The following is a 6,000-nucleotide window of genomic DNA, read 5'->3' on the forward strand; positions in this document are numbered from 1 at the left end:
ATATATTTAATCACAAATGGCTCCCCTCTGGCAGGGGGCTCCATGTAGGTGGGTATTTTTCTTTTTAACAAGTGCTAGACGGTTCTCATGTAGCCTGGCTTAGACCAACCAATGGGAAACTCTACCCAGGATAAGGATCTAACCTTAGGGTAACATTCCGAGTTGTCCAGTGTCCAGCCCCTGCTCAGGTCTTGTTCCTCTCCTGATCCTCTCTGCCTGAAAACATCAGCCCCAGCAGCACAACAGCCTGGAACATCTTTTCACGCACCCCTCCGGCCAGCTCAGCTCAGCTCACTGATGCTCATTCACTCTTGTGCAATGGGGCCTCCATTTTAGCTGCACGTTGGCTGAGCTACAGTTTCTCTGGAACCTGCTAGTAGAGCCTTCTCCATACCTCGGTGCACTGCTGCTGTGTTGTCATGATCTCTTGAGGTCTGTCTCTTTGAGTAGATTGTGAGGACCTTGAGGATAGAATCACCTAGAACTATTCTATGTGCCTCCAGCCTGGCTGGCATAGAGTCTAGAAAGAAGGGGGAGGAGGAAAGAGGGGCGTTAGTTTGGGTCTTCAGAGAACACACAAAGAGGAAAGAAAATTTGCAAGGAATTAACAAAAGAAAACATGTATGAGAGGAATTGCGGGGGGAGATGGAAAAGACTAGAAGATCTATTAGGCCTGGATGTAAATGTGTCTTGTGAAGGAGGAAGAAAAAGAAGGAAGTCTGGGTGGAAGCATCTTAGACTGCAGCTCAGTCTAAGAAAGTTTTGGCAAGGCCAATGGGAAAACCTGGAACACAGATGGAGGTGAGGGAGCTTCAAGTGTCTCAGGAGCGGCCTCCCTTGGCATCTCCACTAACCTCAATCCCCGGCAGGAAGTAGGCCCATGGAGGCTGGGCCTCAGCCATGATGTAGTGACTTATGGGCTGTGGTTGGGGTTAAAGGTCAATTGCAGTTCCAACAGTTATAGATCAGAGAGGCAAATTGTCATGACCATGGAAGGAAGGAAGGGAGAGAAGGAAGAGAGAAAGATGGAGGGAGGGGAGAAGGTGCTCTGGAGAGGGGGGGAGAAGACACCATACAGATGTGTATAACAAGCCCACAGGAAATCTGGCTTCCTGGACTTGGAGGTGGAGAAATCACAAAAGCAGAGAAGTGGAAAAGAGCCCCAGAGTTGGTATCTGGGTTCCTGAATGCCTCGCTGCGTGACTGGGCGACTTCACCACTCCACATGCTGTTTCCCCATCTTTAAGTCGAGCATATGGATACCTGCCCCACCTGTCTCACAGGCTTGCTGTCCTCCCTGAGGGGTCCTAACTTCAGCCCATTCACCACCAAATGTAGGAATTCAGCTTTGAGGACTCTGCAACATCACTCAGGGATACCCAGGAGTGTCCCTTGGCTTATTGGAGTTTTAGGTCTTCAGAAAGAGGTATCCACATGGAGTGGGCACAGGGGGACCTAGCAACATGTTCCGATCCAGCTGGCTGCTCATCTGTCTGACTTTCAGTAGGTGATTGTTGAGGATTGGATGGGAGGGGTCCCCCCAAAGCTCACGTGAGACTATGCAAGAAGGTTCAGAGGAAAAATAATTGGGTTGTGAGAGCCTTAACTCAATCAGTGAATTGCTCTCTGATGGGATGAACTGAGTGGTCACTGGAGGCAGGTGGGTGTGGCTGGAGGAGGGGGGCATTGGGGGCATGCCTCTGGGGTATATGTTTTGTTCCTGGAGAGTGGAATCCCTCTCTGCTTCCTGATCACCATGTGAGCTGCTTCCCTCCACCACACTCTTCCACCATGAAGTCCTGCCTCACCTCCAGCCCCAAGTAATGAAAAACCGTGAGCCCTCAAATCAACTTTTCCTCCTCTACAATTGTGCTGGTTGGGTCTTTTAGTCGCAGCAGCAAAAGAGCTGACTCAAACAGTGAGCTTCAGGTATGGATGGAGTAAGGTGCCCCTCTGCCAAACAAAGTGCCCATTGGCAGCTGACTTTGGGTCAAAGTAGAGTGGCCCTGAGTGCAGGTGATAGAGGAGTCCACTGGAGAGACAGCTGGGCAGGATTTCTGCCCATCTAGGGGCGAGATAACACCCCAATCCTAAGCTCCCCTCCTGTGTTTTTTTTTTTTTCACTTGTAGATGGACACAAGAACTTTATTTTATTTGTTTTTATCTTTATGTGGTGCCGAGGATCGAACCCAGTGCCTCACGCATGCTAGGCAAGCGCTCTACCACTGAACCACCACCCTGGCCCCTCCTCTGGTTCTTAACCAAAGGTGTGTGTGTCACAGTCGCCTGTGATGCTTTTCAAAATTAGAAATTTCCAGCCCGACCCCTGACCTACTGAATCAGAAACTCCGGGGAAGGGACCTAGGGATTTTATTTTTTAAAGGTCCCAGATGTATAAAAAAGAAAAGTCTAAACATGCAGCCGGAAATAACCACAGTCCCTCGAGAGCTGATCTCACTAACCCAGACCCAAAATGCACCACCAAGCCCCTCCGGCTGCTCACACAGCTCCACACTTGTGACTGACTTGCTGGCTTGCTTGGTACGGTTTTCTCATGTCACTCTTCATTGTCTACATTAGGAAGTGAATTCAGGAGAGATCCTCAACTAAAAAACTCATCTGACCTCCCAACTCTGTCTTTCCATCTGGGGATTATAAAACTGTCCTTGATAATCGGGGAGACACTCAACTGACTTCCTCCAAAGCGTGATTTGTGATCTCCTGGTTCTGATCATATCTGTGTTTACAATGGCTTCTCAGGACCACCCAAGATGTTGGATGACAGTTTCAGAAACCAGTTAGAGCCAAGATTATTGAATTCACTGCATACACAGTCAAAAAATCCACTCGGGCAGACGTAACTATACCCGTTCTTGTGAATTCCTAAGCTCTCCAAGAATAGAGACTGGTGTTTGTGGACCTCCGTGTTTCCTGTCTTGTCTAGTTCTTGACACACAGGAAGTATTTAATAGATGTCTGTTAGTAAAACTTATGCTTTGGCTCTTTTTTTGGTACCAGGGATTGAACCAAGGGGCGCCTAACCACTGAGCCTCATCCCCTGCCAATTTTCCTATTTTATTTAGAGACAGGGTCTCACTGAGTTGCTTAGGGCCTCACTTAATTGCTGAGGCTGGCCTTCAACTCTCAATCCTCCTGTCTCAGCCTCCAGAGCCAAGCCAGTGGGATGACAGGTGTGTTCCACTGTGCCCAGCTATGCTTTGGCTCTTAAGTGGCCCCCAAAGGTCCATGCATTAAAAGCTTGGTCCCCAGCCTGTGGTGCTGCCAGGAGGTGGTGGAACCTTGTGGAGATGGGGCCTACTGGAAGGACATAGGTCACTGGGGGTGTAGCCTTAAAGGAGATATTGGGAGTTGGTTCCTGTCTCTGTCCCTTTACTTCCTGCCTGCCAAGAAATGAGCAGCGTCGCTATACCACTCACTTCCTGCCACAGTGTTCTGCCTCACCACGAGCTCAGAGCAACAGGGCCAAGTGACCGTGGACTGAAACCTCTGAAACCAGAAGCCAATCCTTTTGTCTTTTAACTTCTTTGTGTGGCCCAATGCCCCATGCAGCACGCCTATAATCCCAGCAGCTCAGGAGGCTGAGGCAAGAGGATCACAAGTTCAAAGCCAGCCTCAGCAACTTAGCAATGCTCTAAGCAACTCAGCAAGACCCTGTCTCTAAATAAATACAAAATAGGGCTGGGAATGGGGCTCAGTGGTCAAGTTCCCCTGAGTTCAATCCCTGGTACCAAAAAAAAGGTTCTTTGTCTAAAATATTTTTTCATAGTGACAAAAAGCTCACGAACACAATAAATGAACATTTAGTTCCTGTGACTCAATGCTGTGTACCTGCCACGATACAGATACAGGAGCCACACAGCTTGTGAGCTTTGTTTTGTGTTTCTTTGGCTTTGATTTAGTTGCAGAGGTATTTCATGTACCTGGTAACCTGTTAAACAAGGAAGAGGACATTTTGAATACACTTTACCTCCCCACTCTAATCCCACCACCGAGATCACCAGTGTCAAGTTGGTTCATTATTCTTCCACATCACTTTTTGTGATGTTCAAATAAAAATACAAATACGGGGCTGGGGTTGTGGCTCAGAGGTAGAGCTCTCCCCTAGCATGTGCGAGGCCCTGGGTTCGATCCTCAGCACCATGTAAAAATAAATAAAATAAAATAAAGGTATTGTGTTCATCCAAAACTAAAAAAAATATTTTTTTAAAAATATACAAAAACTTGTGTATTCATCAGGGTTCTCTAGAGAAATAGAACTAATGTGAGGCATGTGGGTGTGGGTGTATGTGAAGAGAGAGACGGAGAAACAAACTTGTTTTGTTTTATTTTGGGACCAGGGATTGAACTCAGGGGTGCTTAACCACTGAGCCACCTCTGCAGCCCTTTTTTATATTTTATTTAGAGACAGGGTCTCACTGAGTTGCTTAGGGCCTCACTAAGTTGAGGAGGCTGGCCTTGAACTTGTGAACCTCCTGCCTCAGCCTTCGGAGCTTCTGGGATTACAGGAATGTGAAGTGTTTGGGGGGTTTTTTTGTTTGTTTGTTTTGGTTTTTGGGTTTTTTTTAGATTTTGTTTTTTAGAGCAGTTCTAGGTTTACAATAATATGAGCAGAAAATACAGAGACTTCTATATATCCTCTGCCCCAACATTTGCATAAATTCCCCAATTATCAATATGCCTAAAGTGGTATATTTGTTACTATTGATGAATCCACGTTGCCATTGTTTACATTCATCCATAGTTTACGTTAGGGTTTACTCTTGATATCCATTCCATGTGTTTCAGGCAAATGTAGAGTGACATGTATCTGCCATGATAGTATCATACACAGAAGTTTCGCTGCCCATTCATCCCTTCGTTCCCAACCCCTGGCAATCACTGCCCCTTTCACTATCTGTATACTTTTGACTTTTTCATACAGTTGGAATCACACAGTATATAGCCTTTTCAGATTGGCTTCCTTCACTTAGTAATATATATTTAAATTTCTTCTATGCCTTTCCATGACTGGATAGCTCATTTCTTTTCAGTACTGAACAATATTCCATTGATTCGATGTATCATAGTTTATCCACTCACCTACTGAAGGACATCTTGCTTTTTCCCAAGCTTTGGCAATTATGAATAAAATTGCTGTAAACATCTGTGTGCTGGTTTACGTGGAAATGAGTTTTCAATTCTTTCCAATAAATACCAGAGTCTCATTGCTGAATCATAAGGTAAGAGTATATACATATATATGATTTTTTTTTTTTTTTTTTGGTACTGGGGATTGAACTCAGGGGCACTTGAACACTGAGTCACATCCCCAGCCGAATTTTGTATTTTATTTAAAAACAAAGTCTCACTGAGCTGCTTAGCACCTCGCTTTTGCTGAAGCTGGCTTCAAACTCTCCATCCTCCTGCCTCAGCCTCCCAAGCTGCTGGGACTATAGGCATGCACCACCACACCCAGCTCATGTCGCAACCCTGAGTCAAGATTCTCCAGGGCAGGCTGGTGAAAGTGGAAACTCAGGCAGGGTTTTAGGGTTGTGGTGTTGAGGTCAGTTTCTCCCACTTCAGAGAAACTCAGCCATTGCTTTTAAGACGTTCAGCTGAGCGGATAAATACTACCCTCATCATGGAGGTTAATCTGCTTCATTCAAAATTTACTGGTATGTATTATTTAGTCACTTCTAAAACAAAAATATCCACAGTAATATCTAGACCGATATTTGAGCAGACAGCCCGGCACAATAGTCTGGCTAAATTGATAAATAAAATTAACTATCACAGTATATAAACCTATTATAGGATTTTTAAATTTGTTTTTTACACAAGTGAAATTATGCATATACTTTTCTGTACAACTTGCTTAATAACATAACATATCATATTATTAAAAATAATATGTCACACTTAGCTCTTCAGGCTAATCCTATAAGGAAATTCAGATTTCCTCATAAAACTCCTAACATAACTAGGGAAATGTAGATAGTC

The sequence above is a fragment of the Marmota marmota genome, unplaced genomic scaffold (genome assembly GCF_001458135.2).
Source record: "Marmota marmota marmota unplaced genomic scaffold, marMar, whole genome shotgun sequence".
Taxonomy (NCBI): domain Eukaryota; kingdom Metazoa; phylum Chordata; class Mammalia; order Rodentia; family Sciuridae; genus Marmota; species Marmota marmota.